This window comes from Moschus berezovskii, chromosome 8 (genome assembly GCF_049115385.1).
Source record: "Moschus berezovskii isolate FMDL1 chromosome 8, NW_MosBer_1.0, whole genome shotgun sequence".
In the NCBI taxonomy this organism is placed as follows: domain Eukaryota; kingdom Metazoa; phylum Chordata; class Mammalia; order Artiodactyla; family Moschidae; genus Moschus; species Moschus berezovskii.
Window position 1 is genome coordinate 43,939,178 of NC_142467.1, and position 27,655 is coordinate 43,966,832.

Sequence of the window (27,655 nt, forward strand, 5' to 3'; positions counted from 1 at the left end):
TTCAGTCGTGTCCGACTCTGTGACCCCATAGACGGAAGCCCACCAGGCTCCCCCGTCCCTTGGAGTCTCCAGGCAAGAACACAGGAGTGGGTTGCCATTTCCTTCTCCAGTGCATGAAAGTGAAAAGTGAAAGTGAAGTCGCTCAGTCGTGTCCGACCCATAGCGACCCCACGGACTGCAGCCTACCAGGCTCCTCCATCCATGGGATTTTTTAGGCAAGAATACTGGAGTGGCTTGCCATTGCCTTCTCCGCCTCTTGACACTAAGATTGCTTTAAAAAGAAAGAGAGATTGCTGAAAAAATACTTCTCTGATTATCTGCTGAGAAGTAGCTGTGTTGAGTGCTTAAGTGCAAAGTTTTCGAGTCAGGTGGCTTTAGTTATGTAAAAATGATGGTTAGTTCACCCTTCTGCCTCTTTGTTTCACAATAGAGATAATTAGCAATTCTTACCTCTGAGATTTCTTATCATGCTTGAATAAAATACCTACTCACATAAAGCACTAAATGCAGCATCTGGCACAAAGTAAATGTTCAGTAAGGGTTATTAATATTGCAATTATTGATTGATAAAATGCATAATGACACAAAGCTAGTAGGCATACATTATCACTTTGAATGAATTTATTTTCCATTAATCACAGTGGCATCTGCATGCATATGAAAAATAAGAGTATATATATTTGTCAGACATTATTTATTTAGTCCACCAACAATATGTGGTGCTTGGGTAGTTCTAAGCTGCTTCCTCACTGCTTCCAAGGGCTCTGAGGTCTAAGGTGAAGAGGGAGAGATGTGAGAGGTATGGTCACTGTCACAATCAAAGATAGAGCTTTTTTTTATTTCAGCTGTTTCAGTTCAGTTCAGTCACTCAGTCATGTCTGACTCTTTGCGACCCCATGAATCACAGCACGCCAGGCCTCCCTGTCCATCACCAACTCCCAGAGTTCACTCAAACTCATGTCCGCAGAGTCGGTGATACCATCCAGCCATCTCATTCTCTGTCGTCCCTGTCTCCTCTCACCCCCAATCCCTCCTAGCATCAGACTCTTTTCCAGTGAGTCAACTCGTCGCATGAGGTGGCCAAAGAATTGGAGTTTCAGCTTTAGCATCAGTCCTTCCAATGAACACCCAGGATTGATCTCCTCTAGAATGGACTGGTTGGATCTCCTTGCATAGCTGCAATCATCCCTAGGAGGAAAGAAATTGGGGGTGGAGGTGGGAGAGGGGCAATGAAGGGAGGGAAAGAAAGAACATATCCGTGGGCAGGTCACAGAACAGGTTTGAGCCTGTCAAGTGAGGATCTCAGATTAGATCAGTGGTTTTCAATTAGTTCTTCAAGGAGCCCTGTAGTTTCAGGGAAGCCCACCAGGGACCACTCAGTGACGGACCAAGAAACAGACTAAGTAGGGGGCTTCAGAACCAGCCTTGTTTTAGACAACAGCACACCTTTTATGCAATCTTCTCATAATATTTCATGTGGAAAAAGTATTTCCCAGCTTTCAAAGTGGTTTCCAAGAACCAGCTGTGCTAGGTCATCTTAAAAGCGATGGTTTTCAAACTTGGCCACACACTGGAATAGCTCCGAGGAACTATAAAGATACTGATACAGGGGACTTAGCCCATATTTAAATGGCCTTGAGTGCAGCCTGGACATCCTTAGGATGTACAAATGCCTCTCCTTTGATTTGGCCTTGAATATGTTAGCCAAGACAAGGTCAAGGTCACCCACAGGTCTACCCTTAGTCTATTCAACAAAAGAGCATATGAAGTATAAGCAAGTAAAAAATACAATCTCACAAGGAGCAGAATTTCAAGAAAATTCAGGTTCTTAAAGAATGCCAGTAATGTTTATTTATTTTCTTAAAGCTTTTATCTAATCACTTCCCTTCATGAAGATAGTAATAGAAATGTAAATATGGTTTGAAAAGAGTTATATATACCAACGTCCACATTAAAAAAAATGCCATTACATCCTAGATTCCCATGAAGAGTCAATAAGAGAAATGAATGAAGTCCTGCTTTTAGCAGAAAGAAAAAAATTAACTTTTGATTCACTTCACCATGACAATTCCTTTCCAAGGTTATTTACATAAGACTTTGTGGCAAGTGTGAAACATTTTGGTTCACAGATGAATAGAAAGTTGTGCTATAGCAGGGCTTCCAAACAATGTTTGAAACATTTGAAGAGGACAATCTAGCAGATTCTCTTGAGAAAATGAACTGATATGAATACATATTGAGTTATGTTTACACCAAGTGAGGCTTAACATGTTTGAAAAGTGGAGATTTTATCAATTTCCTTCCCCTACATTTACTAATCAAACCCCACCTAGATAACTTTCTAACTATTTCAGAGAGAAAGATAGCTTCTAATATATTTTTGGTGAATAGTAAAGGAAGAGGCGGCAGCCCATAACGTTTCTAATTTTGAAAGCACATGTATTAACTGAGCAAAAGGTATTTTGACTGCATTTTCTTCAACAAGGTATATCCACACAAGACATAGTCTAAGACAGTGCCTTCCAACAGAAATACTATAGTGAGAGACACCCATTTAAAAGCAGTCACTTGAAAATGTAAAAAGAAAATGTGAAACTCACATCAATAATGTATTTTAACCTCCAAATTATTACAATTTCAACATGTAATCAATATTTCATGTATTAGAAATAGGTGAATTGCAGTGTGTGAATTATCTCAATAAATCTATTGAAATTATGAGATATTTTACATTCCTTTTTTAAACAAGGTCTTAAAAATCTTATGCGTATTTTCCACTCACAGTGCATCTCAGTTTGGACTTCTCACATACACTTCAAGTGTTGGATGGCCACACGTGGGCAATGGCTCTTGTTCTGATATGTGACTGAAATGATTCCCAGGCACAATTACTTACGCAAAGGAACTAGCACATGCAATAAGACTAGTCCTCTTTAGCTCACCTCTCCATCCCTTGATGTTCTCAGCAAACTATATCTGAAACTGTCAGGGCTTTAGCCCTTCATCTTCTGAGTCACTCATTGGCGGGAAGAGAAAAAAGAAAGCGAGAATTTCTACTCTCTATTCCTCAACCTCTCTCTGTCTCTCCTTCTTCCCATTTATCACCTGTCCCCACTGGCTGCCCTTTATGTACCCAGATTTATATTACTGTATGACTGAACTGTTTATGTTCTTCTCTGTTCTTAGCTTAAATGCAGAGTAATGACATGTTCAATATTTTTCTTTCCACAATATGTTTACCTATTGAAACCACCATATTTTTCTATTCCAGTTATGTTAAGAGCCCTTGACATACTAGATTTCGACCACTAGGGCTACAAGAAACTAGAGTATGTATTAGAGTTTATGACAGTCCTTCCAGCTCTTCACTGTCATGAAGGAAATTTAAAGATCAGTGCGAATCTTTCAGGACAATAGAGGACAACTAATGACCCATCATTCAAAAAACAAAACAAGTTCATTATGAAAATGAGCAAAATTACTGCATGCAACTGCCTTCTCTCTCAAAATCAGGGATTTTAACAGACTCATAACAGAGGAAACACCAGTCTAAAGACCATGAGGAAGCCACAGTCTCTCCCCTTATGAAATTTAATATCCTCACAATATTTCATGTTTGCCACAAGCAGTGTTAATTCAATGCCAAATCAATGCCTATTTATTAAGGTCTGAACTACCTATGTGCATGACACTGTATCAGGTACTGATGAGAAACTATCAAACAAGACAAAAATTATCCTATCAATTAAGGGAAATTATAGTCCAGTGAGATATTATGAGTATAATCTAGTGTTTAATGATTATGACATAGAGGGTCAGGGCACGTTGTCTACATATGAAAGGGATGAATCAGCCCAGCAGAAGAGGTTAACAAAGGTTCTTACTGCAAAGTTGGGCCTTGAAAGGTGTATAAAGCTCCCCAAATGAAGACTAAGGACATGGGCAGCAGGGTGGAGAAACATACATAGGGTGGGCTGGCACTGGCAAAGTCTAGAGTTGCCAGTACAATAGGTTTAGAGGAAACGAAAGGAGTCACAGAAAGAGGGGACAGAAAGAATGAGGTAAAGTGTGGTGACAGGGGAGTAGACCTGAAGACTAGAAAGAGCCTCATAAACTAAAGCCTTGGCCTTTGTAACTCTAACAGGAAGGGCAGGGTTGAGACAGAGGAAAGATGCGATTTGGTATACAATTTTAAAAAGATTCGTCTAGCTGCAGAGTGGAGAACAGACAAGAAAACAGGGATAATTACTGGGAGGCCAATTAGGAAGCTAAAATGGTCTTTGTTCTCAAGGCCTAGTCTTGGGTGGTCAGCTGGCTCCCAAGTGAATGGCACCTGCCAATATACCTCATTTAGTCCACAGGCCATGCTGATAATTAAGCAACTGCATACACAAATCTGTATTTCCAGCACCTCATGAAAGACAACCTTGGACACTACAGGCTCACTTAAGTATCCAAAACAAACAGCTGGAGGTGAGTAGTGCTAGCCTCTTTCAGGAGAGCCTGGGCCCTCCCACTACTCAAGAGCCCCAGCTAGACATGTCACCTTATTTCTGGCCCCTTCTCCAAGCCCCTTTAGAATCTATAGTATTTGACCTTTACTGGAGAGCCATCGAGTCATCAAACCCAACATGAGGAAGAGTGAAAGGGCCTGTGCTCCAAGATGAAACCGGTGAGCAGGTCATCCCCTGGACTGCCTGAGACTGGGAAGGAAGAGTCAAGAAAACATGCCTACCTCTGACATCTCAAGATAAGCTGAAAAGCTTGATTCCAGGATGATGCAAAAAGCACCTGCACAGTACCATTCAAAACATAATTCAGTGTGTTTATCAGAATATAGGCTAAGTTTAACTCAAAAGATCATGGTCCAGTTATATCAACAGGAGTCAATTTAATCTACTTCAATAAAGCCCCTTAGTTGGTGGCAGGGAGGATGGAATGGGGAGGGGACAACATATACCATTAAGACATATAAATATATAATGCTGAACAGTTGTTAGGAGTATTCAGCTTCTCTTGACTGGACAGAAGTTTTTAGACTCTTGAGACTGGCTAGAAGCTCTAAGTATTCTTTGAGACAAGACAAGTCAAAAGTCATTCCTGTTTCCAACTACAATGTTTTCATAGGTTGTGTTTGGAGAAGGGCCATTTCTAACAGCAGGGGAAAAAAAATACGATTCTGGGTTTTAAGAAAGTGAAAGTGGCACTATTCCTTAGCCCCAAGTATGAAATAAACAGGAGAAGAGTTTATTTGGTATTAAGACAAAAAGGTTTACAAAGATCTAAGAATGAGGTGGGGCTACAATAAGTCATTTAACCTGGCAGTATTTCTGCATGAATTCTACTTCCTTTAACATCTGAATGTAACTACAGTAGAAGACAGGAAAATTGCTCCTGGCTATTTACTGAGGCAACCTGCAAATTGCCACATCAAAAGATTCTGCAGGAGACTTTCAAGCTACTCATTTACTGATCATTCCTCTTCTGTGTTCTTATTTCTGATTTCTTTTCACTGCATTATAAAGATCAGTTCAGCTCAGTTCAGTTGTTCAGTGGTGTCTGACTCTGCAACCCCATGACAGCAGCGCGCCAGGCTTCCCTGTCTGTCACCAAACCCAGAGTTTACTCAAACTCATGTCCATTGAGTCAGTGATGCCATCCAACCATCTCATCCTCTGTCATCCCCTTCTCCTCCTGCCTTCAATCTTTCCTAGTACCAGAGTCTTTTCCAATGAGTCAGTTCTTCACATCAGGTAGCCAAAAGTGCTGGAGTTTCAGCTTCAGCATCAGACCTTCCAATGTATATTCAGGACTGATTTCCCTTAGGATGGATTGGTTGGATCTCCTCGCAATCCAAGGGTCTGTCAAGAGTCTTCTCCAACACCAGAGCTCAAAAGCATCAATTCTTCGGTGTTCAGCTTTCTTTATAGTCAAATGCTCACATCCATACATGACTACTGGAAAAACCATAGCTCGGACTAGATGGGCCTTTGTTGGCAAAAGTAATGTCTATGCTTTTTAATATGCTGTCTAGGTTGGTCATAACTTTTCTTACAGGAGGCAAGCATCTTTCAATTTCATGGCTGCAGTCACTACCAGCAGTAATTTTGGAGCCAAAAGAAAAGTCAGTCACTGTTTCCACTGTTTCCCCATCTATTTGCCATGAATTGATGGGACCAGATGCCATGATCTTAGTTTGCTGAATGTTGAGTTTCAAGCCAACTTTTTCACTCGCTTCTTTCACTTACATCAGATATTCTTTAGTTCTTCACTTTCTGCCATAAGGGTGGTGTCATCTGCATATCTGAGATTATTGATATTTCTCCCAGCAATCTTGATTCCAGCTTATGCTGCATCCAGCCCAGCATTTCTCATGATGTACTCTGCATATAAGTCAAATAAGCTGGTTGACAATATAGAGCTTTGATGTACTCCTTTCCTGATATGGAACCAGTCTGTTGTTCCATGTCCAGTTCTAAATGTTGCTTCTTGAGCTGCATACAGATTTCTCAGGAAATAGGTCAGATGGACTTCGGTATTTTCGTCTCTTTAAACATTTTCCACAGTTTATTGTAATCCACACAATCAAAGGCTTTGGCATAGTCTGGTCCCATCACTTCATGGGAAATAGATGGGGAAACAGTGGAAGCAGTGTCAGACTTCATTTTTTTGGGCTCCAAAATTACTGCGGATGCTGATTGCAGCCATGAAATTAAAAGACGCTTACTCCTTGGAAGGAAAGTTATGACCAACCTAGATAGCATATTAAAGAGCAGAGGCATTACTTTGCCAACAGAAGTCCGTCTAATCAAGGCTATGGTTTTTCCCGTGGTCATGTATGGATGTGAGAGTTGGACTGTGAAGAAAGCTGATCACCGAAGAATTGATGCTTTTGAACTGTGGTGCTGGAGAAGACTCTTGAGAGTGCCTTGGACTGCAAGGAGATCCAACCAGTCCATTCTAGAGGAGATCAATGTTCATTGCAAGGACTGATGCTAAAGCTGAAACTCCAATACTTTGGCCACCTCATGCAATGAGTTGACTCACTGGAAAAGACTCTGATGCTGGGAAGGATTGGGGGTGGGAGGAGAAGGGGACGACAGAGAATGAGATGGCTGGATGGCATCACCGACTCGATGGACATGAGTTTGAGTGAACTCCAGGAGTTGGGGATGGAGAGGGAGGCCTGGCGTGCTGTGATTCATGGGGTCGCGAAGAGTCGGACACGACTGAGCAACTGAACTGAACTGAACTGATAAAGCAGAAATAGATGTTTTTCTGGAATTCTCTTGCTTTTCCATAATCCAATGGATGTTGGCAATTTTTATCTCTGATTCCTCTGCCTTTTCTAAATCCAGTTGGAACATCTGGAAGTTCACAATTCATGTACTATTGAAGCCTGGCTTGAAGAATTTTGAGCATTACTTTGCTAGCATGTGAGATGAGTGCAATTGTGCAGTACTTTGAACATTCTTTGGCATTGCCTTTCTTCGGGATTGGAATGAAAACTGAATTTTTCCAGTCCTGTAGCCACTGTTGTGTTTTCCATATTTGCTGGCATACTGAGTGCAATACATTCACAGGATCATTGTTTAGGATTTGTAATACCTCAACTGGAATTCCATCACCTTCACTAGCTTTGTTCGCAGTGATGCTTCCTAAGGCCCACTTGACTTTGCATTCCAGGATGTCTGGCTCTAGGTGAGTGAACATACCATTGTGGTTATCTGGGTCATGAAGATCATTTTTGTATAGTTTTTCTGTGTAGTCTTGCCACTTCTTCTTAATATCTTCTGGTTCTGTTAGGTCCATACCATTTCTGCAGCCAATAACTTTTCAAAGTTACATCATTAATTCAACAAATAGCTTGAAAATTTTCTATGAAAAAGGTCAGTTTAGAAAAAGCTTGCTTTCTGCTCGTGGAGAGAAGAAATCAAGGAACCACAGACATAATATTGGTATCGCTATGACAGAGGTATGCTGTGGACACATAGACAAGGAGAGAGAAAAATCAGATGGTGAGAGGGTCAGGCAAACTTTCATGAGGTAATATTTGAGATTTTTTAATAAAGAGAAGTTACCTAAAACTTGGCAATCTAGAGACTAAAAGGCACCCTTTTAAAAGTTAATCGTGGACCTTGTTGAACAAGCTCACCCAAGGATTATTTAACACTCTAGGGGAATCTGCCAGTGTTCGCCTTCACTATTTGTATAGTTCACTAGAGCTCAGACTTTGAGAAACTACTTGTTAACATGCAGAGTTATAACCTGGAGGAAAGATACTTTGAAGATTACAATTCAATTTCTCTGTAGGATGAATACCTTTGTCTCAAATTCAAATTCATTCTCAACACCTTTCATGGTGGACTACACAGACACTCTTTCTTTAAATACTTATTGACCTAGCTTTTCTAGCTTTTATTCTCACTCATTAATGAGCTGAATAAAACCTCTGACATATATTCATTACATATTTGAATAAGGATCATGCTTATAATTTTGAGGAGTATTTTTGTCAATATTCATAGACAAAATGAGTCTGTAAGGATCAGAAGGGATCTCTCTGGAAGCCAGGGTGGATTCCTTTTTTTCAGTTGAAATATAGTTGATTTACAATATCATTAGTTTCAGGTGTATAATGCATGCACACATACACACACACACATATTTTCTTTTACAGATTCTTTTTCCTTATAGACAGAATATTGAGTAAAGTCCCCTATGCTTCTTTTAATTTTTTTTCCCCCAGAAATCACAAGTACATAGCAAAAAACAAAATAATCCTGAAACACAATAGTTCACTTTTTCACTCTCTCCATCTGGGCTTCCAGAAGCCATCCACCATACATAATGGCCTCTGTGGTTAATTCTCAGTAACTCTCCTCTTGAGGCTTGTATCTCTCTCATAATTTAACCTTTTAGGATACTACCTGTTAACTCTATGAAATGCAAGCATTTTACTTACTTTTCCCTCTCACAACTTTATTTTATTCTTCTACGGTCATATTCATAACTTTAAGTAAAATTTGGAGGGCTGGTCCCAAGATGGCAGGGGAACAGGACGGAGAGACCACTCTCTCCCCTAAAAATTCATCAAAATATCATTTGAATGTTGAGCAACTTTCACAAAACAACTTCTGAATGCTGACAGAAGACACCAGGCACTCAGAAAGGCAGCCCATTCTCTTCGAAAGAAGGTAGGACAAAATATAAAAACAGAGAGATACAAGAGTTAGGGACTGAGACTCACCCTAGGGAGGGAGTTGTGAAGGAGGAGCAGTTTCCACATAGTAAGAAACCTTCTCACAGGCGGGGCTGTGGGGAGTTTTGGAATCTCAGAGGGCAATATAACCGGGAGAAAAAACAAAAACAAAAAACCCACAGACTACGCGCCGAACTGCAACTGCCAGTGGAGAAGTAGCCCAGACACTCATGTCCGCCACCAGCAAGCGGGGACTGGACAGGGAGGTGAAGGCTGCATAATAGGTGCTTAGGGTAAGGAGCGAGCCTGAATGCTGGAGGACAATTTGAGGGAGCTAAAGTGAGAGAGCAACCCAAACTGTGGGATCACCAGAGAGAAAAATAAAAACAGAACTTTCTTGTGAAAGGCTCTAAGGCACAGCCTGGCCTGCTCACAGAACAAAGAATTGGGCAAACACCAAAGGAGAGCTAGCCTGCTACATGCAGGCCCCTCCCCCTCCCAGAGGCAGAGAGGCAGGCAGGTGACAGCCAGAGGCGAAGGCAAGGGGCTGCTGCAATCTCAGTCACAGAGACTGGCATCCTCCACCAAACTCTGAATAGGCTAACCAATCTTCCTGGGATCCTGGACAGTTGACATCTGCCAGGAGGGTTGCAGCCTGAGAGCATCTCCTCAGAGAGACACTCAGCACACCTGATAAAGTGCTCTCATGATGTACCCAGGATACCGAGCAGCCAGGACCAGGGAGGTGATTAAGATGTAGGGTCCACCTGGGATAGTACACTCACCAAGCACCCAGTCGCTTAAGCTGCTCAGACTGGGAAGGGCACAAAACACATGCCCAACCAAGTCTGTGCCCTTGCAGAGTACCTGAGAACCTGAGCAGATTAGGCCTTGGAAGTGCACAAAATGGAGGACCCGCTTTGGACAGTGCCCCTGCAGAGCACCCTGGAGCCTGAGAGGTGTAGACCTGGGAAGCACACGCCACCTTGAGCTGGGGCAAACCCAGTGTGATCCATACATGCGAGCATTCCCCACACATCAGCAATATTTGTTTGCAGTGTCACTCCCTCCCCACAACACAATTGAACAAGTGAGCTTAAATAAGTGACCACCTTTGCCCCCTTGTGTCAGGGTGGAAATTAGACATTGAAGAGACTTGCAAACAGAAGAAGCCAAAATAAACAAAGAAGAGGGAACTGCTCTGGAAGTGATAGGTGCAACAAATTGAAACCCTGTCGTTAACACAGATTAAGCATTGGAGGGGCCTATAGACCTTGAGAACAAGAACAAACAGGAACAAGGAACTAATCTAAAACTGAACTGACCCCACACTGCCCACAATAGCTCCAGAGAATTTCCTAGATATACCTTTACAATTATTACTTTCTAATCTTTTTTTCAAATTTAAGTTCTTTATTAGCCTTTAATTTTCTTTAGCAACAACCTACTATTACTTTGCAAAAAAAGAACCTACTTTTAAAGCAAATTTCATAGATATATATTTTATAATTTTAGTGATTGATTTTGCTTTGTATTTTAATATTGTATTTTTGAGAATCTAACCTCTACTCTATATTTTTAATCTTTGCTTTTTGGTATTTGTTATCAATTTTGTACCTTTAAGAATCTAATCTTCAGTATCCATTTTCACTTAGGGGTGTGATTACTGGCTTGATTGCTCTCTCCTTTTGACTTTCCCTTTTCTCCCCCAGTTAAGTTCAGTTCAGTCGCTCAGCCATGTCCGACTCTTTGCGACCCCATGAATCACAGCACGCCAGGCCTACCTGTCCATCACCAACTCCCAGAGTTCACTCAAACTCATGTCCATCAAGTCGGTGATGCCATCCAGCCATCTCATTCTCTGTCGTCCCCTTCTCCTCCCGCCCCCAATCCCGCCCAGCAACAGAGTCTTTTACAGTGAGTCAACTCTTCGCATGAGGTGGCCAAAGGATTGGAGTTTCAGCTTTGGCATCAGTCCTTCCAATGAACACCCAGGATTGATCTCCTTTAGAATGGACTGGTTGGATCTCCTTGCAGGCCAAGGGACTCTCAAGAGTCTTCTGCAACACCACAGAACAAAACCATCAATTCTTCGGCGATCAGCGTTCTTCACAGTCCAACTCTTATATCCATACGTGACCACTGGAAAAACCATAGCCTTGACTAGATGGATCTTTGTTGGCAAAGTAATGTCTCTGCTTTTTAATATGCTATCTAGGTTGGTCATAACTTTCCTTCCAAGGAGTAAGTGTCTTTTAATTTCATGGGTAGATTATCTTTTTAACTCTCAACAAGGATACTGATGAGAGAGTTTTAAATATACTTTTCTGTCCTTCATATTATCTAGTTTGGTAGTGATTTCACATCATTATTAATATTTGTCTTTTTCTCATAACTGTTTTTTTCTCCTGTTCAACTAGTTTTCTTTAATAAATCAGATGGTTATTTTTTATTTAAAAATGGAGGAGTGAAAGTTTCACTTATGTTCAGAGTGCAAAAGAATATTATCAAATGTCACTCCTGCTACAACTATAATGACTAGCCAGATAATCATAATGCACAAATTTCTTTAAAGACACATTGAAAGGAACACAATAGAATCTCACTCCAGAGGATAATTTCATCCTTGAGGGCAATTGCTGACATTGGAGGCAGAGTGGGCAGAGCAAAAAGCCTGCCAAAAAAGGACAGCCTTTGCTTAGACTATGAGAAACTAGTCAAACTTCTGATGAACCTATAATTTATTGTGTTGAATTTGAAACTAGAAAAGACCAAAATGCAAAACTTAATTCCACAATCCTAAATGGGAAAGCAAGAGCTATAAAACTTCTGGAAGAAAACCTAGGAAAATATCTTTGTGATTTTGATTAAGGCAAAGAAATAAAAAGCATAGATCATCAAACTGCAACTGTGAATAAATAAATGAAAAATCCTTGCCCTCCAGAACACACACATCAAGGAAATGAAAAGTCATGTTATAGACTGGAAGAACCTATTTGAAATATGTAAAAGACACAGAACTTACATCCAGAATATTTAAAGAGGTAGGTCCTATGACTCAATTATTAAAAAGACAACACAAAAAATATTGGATTAAAAAAAAATTGAACAGACTCTTTACAAAAGATCTACACATGACCAGTAAGCAAAAGTTAAAGAGCTTATCATTAATAGCTAACAGGGAAGTGCAAATTAAAATAAGAAGAGATACAATTTCACATAACTAGAATGGATAAAATTAACAAGGTTAACAATATAATGTTAGCAGACAGATGGAACAATTGGATCTCTCATCCATCCCTTGGGAGAGTATCAAGTGGGAGTGAACTCCATTAAGAACAATTTGGTAGTTCCCTATAAAAGTAATTGTACATCTACCACATGACTCACTGATATTTACCCCAAAAGAAATTAAAATTTATTTTCACACAAACATTTGTTCACAAATTCTTACAACAGCTCGGTTTTTAATATTCCCAGACTGAAAACAGCCCAGATGTCCATCCAAAGGAGAATGAACAAAAAATTATGATAAATTCACACACTGATACTTTAGGACAATAATGAGCAATCTATTAATATACACAAGAACATGGATACATCTCAAAACTATCAGTATGCATTAAGCAGTCAGAGACAACAGAATACATCCTGCATGACTATGTATAATAAATATTAAAAGAGGAAGGACACTACTTAAAATTAGGGTCACAAGGCTTTCTATATCACTATAGGAAGGGTTCCAAACTTTTAATCCAGAGATGGAGTTAAGTGAATCCAAATACTGATACACCCTCAAATTCTATCTAGACCATGTGTATGTACTTGTGGAAATCCTTTTCTGGGAAGAAATTCTGTACTTTCATTATAGAAACTGATAGAAGAAAGATGTCAGAAAATTAGTGACCACAACAAATGGATTATATTTGCTTCTGGGGAATGGAGCTTTTACCAGCTGTATTATGGTTTTAAATCAATTTTCCACCAGACTTTTCTGTATAATTTGTTAGACCAAAAATAATTACATTAAAATATTGCTCAGAGATAATATACCACCTGTCAGACACACAATCTAGATATCTTTACCACTAAACCTAGCCTTCAGGACTCTAGTTTGAAAATTATCTGTTAAAAGTAGTGTTTTAAAACCTGGAAAATTTCCAGGCTTTAACATTAATAGTATTTTCAAACTATAGAAGCAGCTCTTCAGTCATCTTATATTAGGTAAAATGTTGCAGAAGTGCTTCTTGACCTCTTAAGTTTTAATGGATCAAGTCTGGTGGCTTGTTAAACTTTCCCAGAATTCTAATTTAAGACCCATAATTTTTGAAGGAAGGACTCAAGCTTCAGAAATAAGGAAGGTAAGGAGTATGTATTTGTTCTAAAAGCAATCAGGTCCTGACTTTGGAAAGAATAACTGGAAGCTCTGGAAAAAAATCTTCCAGTCCAGAAATGGCAAGTGAGTTTTATCTTCCATGCTAATATCAATTAATGTCAATATTCAATTATTTTCAAATAACATAGAAAAGTACAATAGAAAATTGATTTATACTCATAACACAGCTGGTAAGAGCAGATTTTATTTTTGGGTTCCAAAATCACTGCAGATGGTGACTGCAGCCATGAAATTAAAAGACACTTACTCCTTGGAAAGAAGGTTATAACCAACCTAGACAGCATATTGAAAAGCAGAGACATTACTTTGCCAACAAAGGTCCATCTAGTAAAGGCTATGGTTTTTCCAGTGGTCATGTATGGATCTGAGAGTTGGACTATAAAGCTGAGCGCCGAAGAATTGATGCTTTTGAACTGTGGTGTTAGAGAAGACTGTTAAGAGTCCCTTGGAATGCAAGGAGATCCAACCAGTCCATCTTAAGGGAGATCAGCCCTGGGTGTTCATTGGAAGGACAGATTCTAAAGCTGAAACTCCAATACTTTGGCCACCTGATGTGAAGAACTGACTCACTGGAAAAGACCTTGATGCTGGGAAGAATTGAGGGCAGGAGGAGAAGGGGACGACAGAGGACGAGATGGTTGGATGGCATCACTGACTCAATGGACATGAGTTTGGGTAAACTGTGGGAGTTGGTGATGGACAGGGAGGCCTGGCATGCTGCGATTCATGGGGCCGCAAAGAACTGGACACGACTGACTGACTGAACTGCGGAGCTTATTCCAGAAAAAGAAATATAATCCATTACTACAGTCATTAATTTTCTGACATCTTTTTTCAAAAACATGGCATTTCTGGAGTGATATGTTGGGAAGATTCTAAGACTCCTAAACTGGGATTAACTAGTGATGTCTGCCAAGGGCACAGGAAAGGTAGGAGGTAGCATACGTGCCGGATAAGTGCTAACCTTGCCTAGTCAGGGTCATGAGGACTTAAAAGAGGCTGCAAAGCACAGTGATACATAGGAGAAAAAAAGATATAAGAATAGACTGATACTGTAGCCACGAGGAAAATAAGGATATAGTTCTAAAATAATTATATAAACATCAGGACAAGCAAATAAAATTCAAAATAAAAAATTACCACCAAAAATAAAAGAATTAAAAAATCCAAAATGAACTAATTAACCAGGGGAAAAATGAACTATTTCTAAATTAAATCCATTCTGCAATACATTGAAGCACAGTTTTGCCATTCCAGTGTCTGTTGAGGACCTACTGAGTTCCAAGAAGAACTGAGAAATAGAAAATATATTCAAGAATAAAAAATAAAAAGTCTTTTTTTTTTCTTTTTTTGGTGACACCACAGCACATGTGGGATCTTAGTTTCTGACATAGTTCCTTAGTTCCTTTCAGTGCACCCTGCATTGAAAGCACCGAATCATAACCCCTGGATGAATAGGGAAGTCCCCAAGAAACTCTGTCCTGAACATCTTGCTTTCCACCAATGGAGACTGATTTACAAACCCAGTCAGTTTAATATAATAATAATATATATAAACATATATATGTTAATTAATATATATTACCAATAAAATTATAATGTAATATATAAAATATATAATAATAACACTAATCAATATATATATAATATATATACTATAATAACCTCTCTTCACAGTAAGAGTTACAATCAGGTTTGAAAAAAAAATGCACTGAAGTCAAAAGAGAAGAAATGACATTGGCTCAACAGAATCTCAGAAGCTTTCAATGAACTGGATCTTAAAAGATGAAGGAGTTTTCACAAATGTGCAGGGGTGCAGTGGGTAGGAAATGGCAAAACCACCAGTAGGACCAAATTAGTGGTGACTTAAGAAAACATGGCATAATTTTTGGAAAAATGGAGAGGGTCACCAAAGCCTGTGGAAAGGCTGAAGTTCGGGAGAGGGGAGGGAAACTGGCTTAGAGACAATGTGAAAAAGCAGGATGGAATAGGAGGGGAATGGATTGGGAAAGTCTGGACAGTTTTTGAGGGTGGTACAGTTTTCAAAATCCATGTGATCCTCACAATAAATATCATGGAAAAACTTGACAAAACTTTGTGGCCAACTCACTATATAGGATGGGCATGTACCAACTCTGCAATCCAGACTAAATCTGAGGAAGCTGCTAGTGTGAACATCGGAAAGTGCTATGAAAAAGAAATGGCAGAGTAGGGCAGTGTGGGGACAGATTTAGCAGCAAAGCAAAGAAGAAGCAATGAGCAAGTTGAAGAGAAAACCTTTCTGAGATCACCTGTTTATAAGTATTTGCAGAGGATAGACATTTAAATGATGTTAGATTTGCATCATGAAAATGACATCCATCCAGTTGCAGGCAAAGTTCAAATAACCATTTTGCCATCACTGGTGGTGGTGGTAATGGCTTGAGGAGGAGGGTACTTTAACCTGGCTAATATAGACCTACCTCTGCACAAGACTGGAACACAGCGAAAACTCAAACTCTGTAGTTTCAAAGGCCTTGGGTAAAATGCAACTCAAGTAAACAAACTGCAAAATGTCACACTCAAGGGGAGAAACACAAATCTTCTTTTCAGTAACTGTCAAAAGGACTCTATTCCTAAAATGGTAGTTGTGTGTTAGAAAAAAATAAGAGCAAAAAGAGCAAAAATAAGAGCCACCTTCAGAAGCATTAGTTCACTGGTTCCTAGAATGTCTACATTCACTCCTGCCATCTCCTGTTTGACCACTTCCAATTTGCCTTGATTCATGGACCTAACATTCCAAGTTCCTATGCAATATTGCTCTTACAGCATCAGACCTTGCTTCTATCACCAGTCAAATCCACAGCTGGGTATTGGTTTTGCTTTGGCTTTATCCTTTCATTCCTTCTGGAGTTATTTCTCCACTGATCTCCAGGAGCATACTAGGCACCTACCGACCTGGGGAATTCCTCACTCAGTATCCTATCATTTTGCCTTTTGATACTGTTCATGGCGTTCTCAAGGCAAGTAGTATACTGAAGTGGTTTGCCATTCCCTTCTCCAGTGGACCACATTCAGCTGTGGTCCATGTGATCAGATCGACTAGTTTTCTGTGATTATGATTTCAGTGTGTCTGCCCTCAAGAGTGAATGTAGACATTCTAGGAATCAGTGAACTAAAATGGACTGGAATGGGTGAATTTAACTAAGATGACCATTATATCTACTACTGTGGGCAGGATCCCTTAGAAGAAATGGAGTAGCCATCATGGTCAACAAAAGAATCCAATATGCAGTACTTGGATGCAATCTTAAAAATGACAGAGTGATTTCTGTTCATTTCCAAGGCAAACCATTCAATATTACAGTGCTCCAAGCCTATGACCCAACCAGTAATGCTGAAGAAGCCAAAGTTGAATGGTTCTATGAAGACCTACAAGACCTTTTAGAACTAACACCCAAAAAAGATGTCCTTTTCATTACAGGGGATTGGAAAGCAAATGTAGGAAGTCAAGAAACACCTGGAGTAACAGGAAATTTGGCCTTGGAGCACGGATTGAAGCAGGGCAAAGGCTAATAGAGTTTTGCCAAGAGAACGCACTGGTCATAGCAAACACCCTCTTCCAACAACACAAGAGAAGACTCTACACATGGACATCACCAGATGGTCAACACCGAAATCAGATTGATCATATTCTTTACAGCCAAAGATGGAGAAGCTCTATACAATCAGCAAAAACAAGACCAGGAGCTGACTGGCTCAGATCATGAACTCCTTATTGCCAAATTCAGACTTATATTGAAGAAAGTAGGGAAAACCACTAGACGATTCAGATATGACCTAAATCAAATCCCTTATGATTATACAGTGGAAGTGAGAAATAGATTTAAGGGACTAGATCTGAAGATAGAGTGCCTGATGAACTCTGGATGGAGGTTCATGACATTGTACAGGAGACAGGGACCAAGACCATCCCCATGGAAAAGAAATGCAAAACAGCAAAATGGCTGTCTGAGGAGGCCTTACAAATAGCTGTGAAAAGAAGAGAAGCGAAAAGCAAAGGAGAAAAGGAAAGATATAAGCATCTGAATGGAGAGTTCCAAAGTATAGCAAGGAGAGATAAGAAAGCCTTCCTCAGTGATCAATGCAAAAAGATAGAGGAAAACAACAGAATAGGAAAAAAAGAGATCTCTTCAAGAATATTAGAGATACCAAAGGAACTTTTCATGCAAAGATGGGCTCGATAAAGGACAGAAATGGTATGGACCTAACAGAAGCAGAAGATATTAAAAAGAGGTGGCAAGAATACACAGAAGAACTGTACAAAAAAGATCTTCATGACCAAGATAATCACGACAACGTGATCACTGACCTAGAGCCAGACATCTTGGAATGTGAAGTCAAGTGGGCCTTAGAAAGCATCACTACGAACAAAGCTAGTGGAGGTGATGGAATTCCAGTTGAGCTATTTCAAATCCTAAAAGATGATGCTGTGAAAGTGCTGCACTCAATATGCCAGCAAATTTGGAAGACTCAGCAGTGGCCACAGGACTGGAAGAGGTTAGTCTTCATTCCAATCCTAAAGAAAGGCAATGCCAAAGAATGCTCAAACTACTGCACAATTGCACTCATCTCACACGCTAGTAAAGTCATGCTCAAAATTCTCCAAGCCGGGCTTCAGCAATATGTGAACCGTGAACTCCCAGATGTTCAAGCAGGTTTTAGAAAAGTCAGAGGCACCACCGATCAAATTGCCAACATCCGCTGGATCATGGAGAAAGTGAGAGAGTTCCAGAGAAACATCTATTTCTGCTTCATTGACTATGCCAAAGGCTTTGACTGTGTGGATCACAATAAACTATGGAACATTCTGAAAGAGATGGGAATACCAGACCACCTGACCTGCCTCTTGAGAAACCTGTATGCAGGTCAGGAAGCAACAGTCAGAACTGTACATGGAACAACAGACTGGTTCCAAATAGGAAAAGGAGTATGTCAAGGTTGTATATTGTCACCCTGCTTATTTAACTTATATGCAGAGTACATCATGAGAAACACTGGGCTGGAAGAAGCACAAGCTGGAATCAAGATTGCTGGGAGAAATATCAATAACCTCAGATATGCAGATGACACCACCCTTATGGCAGAAAGTGAAGAGGAACTCAAAAGCCTCTTGATGAAAGTGAAAGAGAAGAGTGAAAAGGTTGGCTTGAAGCTCAACATTCAGAAAACAAAGATCATGGCATCTGGTCCCATCATTTCATGGGAAATAGATGGAGAAACAGTGGAAACAGTGTCAGACTTTATTTTTGGGGGGCTCCAAAATCACTGCTGATGCTGATTGCAGCCATGAAATTAAAAGACGCTTACTCCTTGGAAGGAAAGTTATGACCAACCTAGATAGCATATTAAAAAACAGAGACATTACTTTGCCAACAAATGTCCATCTAGTCAAGGCTATGGTTTTTCCAGTGGTCATGTATGGATGTGAGAGTCAGACTGTGAAGAAAGCTGAGCACCGAAGAATTGATGCTTTTGAACTGTGGTGCTGGAGAAGACTCTTGAGAGTGCGTTGGACTGCAAGGAGATCCAAACAGTCCATTCTAAAGGAGATCAATCCTGGGTGTTCATTGGAAGAACTGATGCTAAAGCTGAAGCTCCAATACTTTGGCCACCTCATGCGACGAGTTGACTCACTGGAAAAGAATCTGATGATGGGAAGGACTGGGGGCGGGATAAGGGGATGACAGAGAATGAGATGGCTTGATGGCATCACCGACTCGATGTACATGAGTTTGAGTGAACTCCGGGAATTGTTGATGTACAGGGAGGCCTGGTGTGCTGTGATTCATGGGGTTGCAAAGAGTCGGACACGACTGAGCGACTAAACTGAACTGTACTCAGAAGCATTAAAATCATCAAAGAACTTTAAAGCAGGTATCCTTCAGTGCAGGGTATTTAATTTGCTGAATAGAACTGGGTTCATAACAGGCATTTTAGAGTCCAACCCAAAGAAAGTTTCTTATCCTACCAGTGTGGTTTTAAGAAAATTACTTGACTTCTCTGCTCCTCAGTTTCCTCATCTGTAAAATGAGATAGTCTCTTAAGAGCCAGTATTGGAGGTAGAAATAAAAAAAGAGATCTCTGGAATATATAGAGGGAACAATTAGATAATATCCCAAATAATGTTTTCTGAATGGTATTCTGAAATCTCATGGTAATAAGGTGCTAAAAGTCAACAAGTAGACTTATACAGAATTTCTATAATTTCTTTAGCTCAATCTCTTTGAATCTTCATGTTCCATGTTTCAGTTGATCCTTACAGGTAATTGTCAAACATATTCAGAAAATGTTGCTATGTCAACATTAATTATCAGCTTATTTGAAATTAAATACAGCACTATTTGTTGAAATCTAGGCTTATTTGACCCAAACTCCCATTTTGCATACAAGGAAATTGAAATCCAAGAGAGGACAAGTATCATGCAGATAATAAGTGGCGAACTTGGCACGGCCCCTAGCTCACAATAGATGCTCACCATACAGTGGCTGAATAAAGAAATAAACCAAGCCGTCTGTGAGAAGAGACACACTGGATTCCCCAGCAAAAGTCTTCTCTTTTCACAAAGCAGTTCTGCTGATGCTTTCATGTTTGACACTGAGATATTTATTATCTGAGACGAAATTTCAATGTATGATAAATTTCAGGGTAAATTCAGTGAAGGCTGTGGAAAACCATAAGAAAAGAGCCATCCTAAGACTTGATAAGTCAGCCACTGTTCTGCTGATATGCTAGGAGGCCCAGAAAATACAAAAAACATCATTTCAATATCCAAAGGAAATGGATGAATACAAAAGTGATCCGTGACAAATACTAACACTTGCATAAAACCAGCCTAGGAAAGAATTTATTGGTGAGAAAGATTCCAGAGGAGGAAATACACACACCATACATATATCCCCACATACCCCCACATACCCTGACAGTACTGGAAAGGTTCTTATCTTACTACCCAACTTATCACACTTAGTGGTGACAGTCAGAAACCGGGACACACACTACCCTCAAAAGCAGCTTTCATTTTCCCTTTGATAACATTTTTGGTGGCGTCTATAGATTTTTCTAGGGGCTTCCCAGGTGGCACAGTGGTAAAGAACCAACCTGACAATGCAGGAGACACACGGATTTAATCCCTGGGTTGGAAAGATCCCCTGGAGAAAAAAATGGCAACCCACTCCAGTATTCTTGCCTGGAGAATCCCATGGACAGAGGAGCCTAGTGGACTACAGGCCATGTGGTTGCAAAGAGTTGGACACAACTTAACAACTAAACAGCAACAGAGAACTTTCTACCTTACACAGCAGGTTGGTGATAGACTAATTTGTACTTTACAGGAAATGCACTGTTAGTGAGCACACATTTGCAACATCTCTGATCTTAAATTTTTACTGTGGAAACTGAGACTTTCAAAAGCACACTAAAATAAAGACATATACCCAAGTCTCATAAAAACTGTTACGACAGTATCATAAATTGGAGAGGTGCATAAAGGAATTGAGCTCCTTACTATTCCTCAGATAATTAACCTTGCTGATACCTGTTAAGCATGCTAAATAGTTTCAGGCTGACTTTCAATCACTCTGGACAGATAAAATGTAACATCTACATTAAATGACAATTTTTTTCTCAATACAATTTCCAGAGTATTAATTTTTTTTTTTTTTTTTGGCAATAGGGTCAACTTCTTTGACAGTTTCCAAATTCTTATAAGGAAACTGATACAGTTTTTTAAAAATCATAGTATTTTGTTTTCAGCTACAGTTAAGTGGATGCATAGATATACATCATGACTCAGAGGCCACATAAATGGGATATAATGTTACTCTTTTTGCTCAGGATTGTCATCCCTCATATAATCTCTACAACCAAAAATGGCAGTTTAACATTTACCCAGGGATTGTAAGGAACCAGCAAGCACTTCACAAGCATAATTTCACTTGATCTTCACCCTGTATCAAGTGGGCATGAGAATCACCCCATCCCACAAATGAAAAAACCAAGGCTGGCAGCAGTTCAGTGAATTACAACAAAGTGGAGGAGCCTATACTTGATCCCAGGCAGTTTCCTTCCAGTGCTTTTAATTAAATGGTATCACCCCTGCCAAGCATCATACAGTGTTTCCTAAACTGTATGCTTTATGGTTTCTGATATGACTATTTATATTACATTCTATAATCAAGAGGGGTCACACTGAGACAACAGACCTGCGATTATAATACCAACCCGAGTTATTCCAAGGATTAAATGACTGTGTATACACACACACATATACATATAAAGAAAAGTACTCAAACAACAAGGTCCTACTGTATAGCACAGGGAATTATATCCAGTATTCTGTGATAATCCACAATGGAAAGGAATATGAAAAAGAATGTATATAGACATGTATACATATTAATATCTATGTGTGTATATAACTGAATCAGTTTTACAGTAGAAATTAACACACTGTAAATCAACTGTACTTAAATTCTTTAATAACGGATAGTACTTTTGACAAAGCACTCAATAAGTGGCAGCTTAAAAGTTCTTTCACGCATTTTTACATACATAATTCACATAAAGTGTTTAGTGCCATTTCATCAGTTTTGATGAATAAAGGCACACATCATTTTCATTACCCCAGTAATTTTCCTCACATACCTTTCCCAGGTAATCTCTTACTAGAAGCAAGTACTGATCTGATTTCTATCCGCATCCATTAGTTCTGACAATTACTTATTTCATATAAATTATACACTAAGTATTTTTGTGACAATGGGATATTTTCACTCATACTGTTTTTGAGGTTCACCTGTTTTAATACATTTATTTATCAAATACATTTTTTATTGTAAGATTGCATTTTGTGAATTATCAGAGTTCATCCGTTTTCTTATTGATGGTCATCTGAGTAGTTTTCAGAGCTGGATTACTATAAATAAAACTACTATGAGCATGTGCGGATAAATGTTTTCAATCCTCTTGGATAAATACCTAAGACAGGAACTGCTGAAGCTTGGGTACTGTACCACTTTGTAAGAAACTGACAGATCATCTTTCAAAGTGGTTGGAGCATTTTACACTTCTGCTAGTGCTATACCAGAGTTCCGATTGCTCTGTATCCCCTTAATGTTTGGTACCTTCAGTCTTTTAATTTTAGCCATTCTGATAGGCGTGGTGGCATCTCATTGCATTTTTAATTTTCAGTTCCCTGATCACAAATTATGGTAAACACCATCACTTGTGTTTATGGTCATTCCATATGGTGTTTCATGAAATACTCTTCATGTATATGTTAGACATTTGTGTTGTCTCCCAGCCTGTGGTCATGTCTTTATTTTCTTAGTGTTTTATTTTGTTCTCTTTAATGAGTAGGTATTTTAAATTTTGATGAAGTTCAATGTCTTTCTCTTCTACAGTTGATATTTTGTGTGTCATTTATAAGAGATCGTTGCCTCCTGAAGTTACAAAGTTAGAGATTCTAACATTTTTATTATCTGTGTTGTTGCAGCTTCTGTTTCACCCTGCAATCTGACCCAAATCGATTTTTGAAGAGGAGTGAGGTAGGAGTTTGGGGTTTTCATTCTTCATATAAATATCCAGTTGCACAAGGACTATTGAAGCAGTCCTCCTATCCTCACAGAATTGTTTCAGTGCCCTTATGGAAAGCCAGTTGCCTGCACATTTGTGCATCTATTTCAGAACTCTGTTCCTTCCCACTGACCCACTCATTCATAACTGCAGCTATTCTAATATTTTCATTATTTTATATATATTTTTTCACTTTTCTATATTTCAAATGCAGTGATTAACCTCAGGAACTGTATTTTGGTATTTGAAAAGATTTTCCCCCTTTCAATGCCATATATATATATATATATATATACACACACACACACACATATATACATATATATACACACACACACACAAATATACATGTATACAGTTATTGTTTGGAAGACAACTGCTGTTGTTCAATCACTAAGTCATGACTCTTTTGCAACCCCATGGACTATATAGCCACCAGGCTCCTCTGTCCATGGAATTTCCCAGGCAAGAATACTGGAGTGGGTTGCCATTTCCTCCATCAGGAGATCTTCCCATCCCAGGGGCTGACTCCATATTCACAAATACAGGTGTGTGTGTGGTTAGAGAGACACATACACACCCACACTTAGATATATTAATCATTAATATTTTTAGAGTTTCCTAGTTTTTGGACATGAGTTATTTTTGGAGAAGGAAATGGCACCCCACTCCAGTATTCTAGGCTGAAAAATCCCATGGACGGAGGAGCCTGATAGGCTAGTCCATGGGGTCGCAAACAGTCAGATACGACTGAGCGACTTCACTTCTCTTATTTTTAAAAACTTCCTACTTTCTCATAAAGCAGGAAATAGGCTTAGCTGTGGTTTTCAAATTTTAGCAAAGTATCTGAATTATCTGGAGAGCCTCTTTGAAAACAGATCCCAGAACCTCACATTTCAAGAATTTCTGATTTTAATATGTGGGACGAAGGGCCTGAGAATCTGCATGTCTAACAAGCTCAGATAATGTTGAAGCTGCTGGCTTATAGACTATACTTAGAACATCACTGGCTTAGAAACATTCAATGGTTTTTCTAACATTCAGGCAAAGTCTGATTTGCCTTTTCTAAAGTCTTAGTCCATAGTCACTAATTTATACTGTCTTCACTTGAAAAGACAGCCGACAAATCTTTTCACTGGAGCACGGGAGCCAGGTAACATCATGGTAAACTGATGGCCCAGCAATGCCTCACTTTCTTCTTCATTCCTGGAACCTGGGTGGTGGTCTGTGAACTGAAGCATGTACACACAAGTACCAGATGAATCTAGCCCTGTGATGAAGACCCATGGCAAAGCAGATTTTCTTCTCCCCGTATACTCTGTCAACAATCAGAGAGTTTTATTTTCCCCTTAAGGGTTGATTGGTCTCTAAAGCAGGAACATTTTTATGACCAAGTCCTTTAAAACTTTCTCCAGTGAATTTATATTAAGTACTCGGCATCTAGGTGAATATTCCTGACAGAACACATGCATTCTGAATTAAAGATCAATGCTCTTAGAGCAAAGAACTGTCATCAAAGTCCCAACCCAAACCCCTAAGTTTCTGTAGGTTTTCAGGACAAGCTTTTGCAGCTTTCCTTTCCAACAGATCTAGGATGTGTGGGCTGAGAAATGCACCACGATGAAACATCGATTATGCAGAATGTTTATACTGGTGTAAGCACTCAAAAAAGGTATACTGTAGGTTTTTTCTTTCTGATTGTTAACTTACCTATTTAGCCTTTGAAATCTTGTTGATGGAAAACGAATCCATAAATAGTAATTATACTTAATCTGCTTTAAAGATGCCCTTTGAATCAAAGAAGGAAAAACAATCTATCTCCCTTACCAAAAAAAAAAAAAAAACTTGAATAAAGGGAAGAGAAGTGTTTGTTTGAAATACCACCCTCACATTTTCATTAGTCTGTTAGCACACTTTCAAAGGTATTATGAGGAACATGAACACGAGAGCTTAAAACACAGGCACTGGAGGTTTTTACAAAAACCAGACAGAAAGTGAATGTACTTCATCGTGATAGGAAGATCTATTCATGATCAACTAAAAGTGTGCACCACACTTACTGCAGCAGTGAGAATTTCAGAGAATCAATAAAAGCAAGCTTTTGGCTACAAATAATTTTTCATCAGCTCTGGGCCTCCATCTTGCACAAATGATGAGGCCTACGGTGCCACAAGTAGAAAGCCAGGCCAACACCTCAGCTACCTTGCTCTGCCAGTTTCCAGAAGCCTTCATGTTATAAGCACTTTTTTTCTTTGAGGCATATTAAATTGACAGCAAATGAGTTGTCAGTTGAATTGTCTGAGATATTCTCCAGTTTCTCTTGGACATGCCCTGAGCTCCTAGGCGGATACAGACCCACTGCACTACACAATAGGTAAGTACAGACTTAAATTCTATTAAGTCTAGGAAAGGGTCTGGACCCTGACCCCTTGCTATGCAACCTTAAAGAAATCTTTTTACTTATCTCTTCTCTGGCTTCCCAGAACAGAAATCTCTATTCCAGATGGTTGTTACCAGTTGTATTTGTGACTTTTCAAACTTTACAGTACAATGCACTCACAATAAGCATGCCATGAGTGGTGGTTTTGGAGGGCTCTCTTTCTCCTCCCTCCATCTGTCCCTCTCTCCCTACCACCCTCCATATATAGAGATCATACATATACATATATATAGATCATCATATATATATATGCATATATCCCTATACATATGTAGAACAAGTATACAACACTCAACAAATTGTGTGTATATAGAGATATATAATACATAAACATGTAAGTATGTGTATGTACATATACACAATACACACACATACAGAATGATTATCATTGTAACTAGAAAAGAAGATGGGATCACTTGACTCATCTTAGAAGATTCTAACACTAGCCTAGGTATGCATCTAAAAGATATATAAAGACAATTATCCTTAAAAACTTAAGATATAATACAACATTTTGCCAAAAGTTTCCTGTGGACATAGAATATGGAAATACACAGTTTATCACATGCACCACTTCTTTACATGTCTCTTATCACATAAGGAACAATCTCAATTTCTTTTTTCTATCAAAGATGTCTGCGCTAATTTCTTTTCATACTTAGACTGCCTCCCCTCTGATCACCTCTGTTTTTGAGACAGGGTAGCCCTCCATTTCTTCCATTATAATTTTATCCATCCCACCACATCCCACAAGCTGGTTACAAAAGACCAAATCATTGCTTAAAAGGAGGGAAGGAGAAAGGCAAGAGAAAAAGAAAAGAGCAGATGAGGAGGAGAGAAGGCTGTGAAAATGATTAACTGTCTTTAAATGCATTTGCCTTCAAAAAAGATAAAAGTCACAAGTCCATACCTTAGCAGTCCTAATCTTCTCAAATCTTGAATGCAATGTTCAGGGCAACATTGGGGTTGAAATAATCTGCTCAGGCCACCAACAGAGGGATGATTTTTGTAACCTCCACACAGGCTCCAGAACAGCCTTTTCCAAGTCTTTGAGGATGAAGTTTCTTCCAGGTCTATAAGATCACAAGTGAAAGAAAATATTCAAAACAATACCAGTAACAAAAATACAACAATGATATTAGATTCCAGATCATCTGGTGTAAAGAAATTAAACAAAAGACACATTGTATTCTGACTGATCTTGCACACATAGTTACTTGAATGGATTCATTCCTGATCATAAAGAATCATACCAAATCAGAAAAGTCATAGTATATCAAGGTTAGACATTTTCTGAAGACATGACTAGCCAAAATTGCTCACTCAACATATAGGGAAACTAAAGATCAGAGAGGAAATGTGATTTTCTCATGGTGACTTAATATCTGTGGCATATTTCAACCAGTGAAGCAAGCAAATCTTAGTAAACACAGCAAACTATGGTCAATGCTAAAATGAGACAAAGGGACAATACATCACTTCTTTATCTTAAAATAATTGGCTTCCAAGACACCAAACTTGCTTGTTATCAAGAAGGCCACAGTCTGTTGATTGTATCTGTTAGACCTATTCATTTCCCTATCTCTAACAGAAGAGCATCCTGGAACTCAGCCCTGAACCTTCTTTCCAAGTACACTTGTCCACCAGGGGGCATTTTCAAGTTCCACAGCTTAAAATACTGACAACTCTGAAATGTATCTCCAGGTCCAGATATTTCAGGTAACTCCAGATTCCCCTATTAACGGACTATTCAAAATTTGTACTTGGAATTCCAGCAGATATGTCAGATAGCGCATGCCCAAACACCAACATCCTTCCAAAGACAAGGAAGGCCCACTCTCTTCCTAGTTTATGCCTTCTCAGTCAATGCCAATATAATTCACCCCATAGGTCAGTCCCAAATTTTTCCAGTCAACCTTGACTCCTCTCTTTCATCCATGACCTCTAAAACATCAGCAAATTCTGGTAGCTCTATCTTCAGGATAAATCCATCAGCTGATC

At 39.2% G+C, this 27,655-nt stretch overlaps 1 protein-coding gene across 1 annotated transcript in view; it reads right to left on the reverse strand.

Annotated features, from left to right (window-relative positions):
- The window catches only part of SGCD (sarcoglycan delta), a 648,169-nt gene extending 621,457 nt beyond the window's left edge, over positions 1-26,712 (reverse strand). Inside the window, exon 1 of the mRNA XM_055429152.2 lies at positions 26,565-26,712. The gene's annotated coding sequence lies outside the window, so the exon portion shown is untranslated. The remainder of the gene's footprint in view (positions 1-26,564) is intronic.
- Between the last annotated feature and the right edge of the window lie 943 nt (positions 26,713-27,655).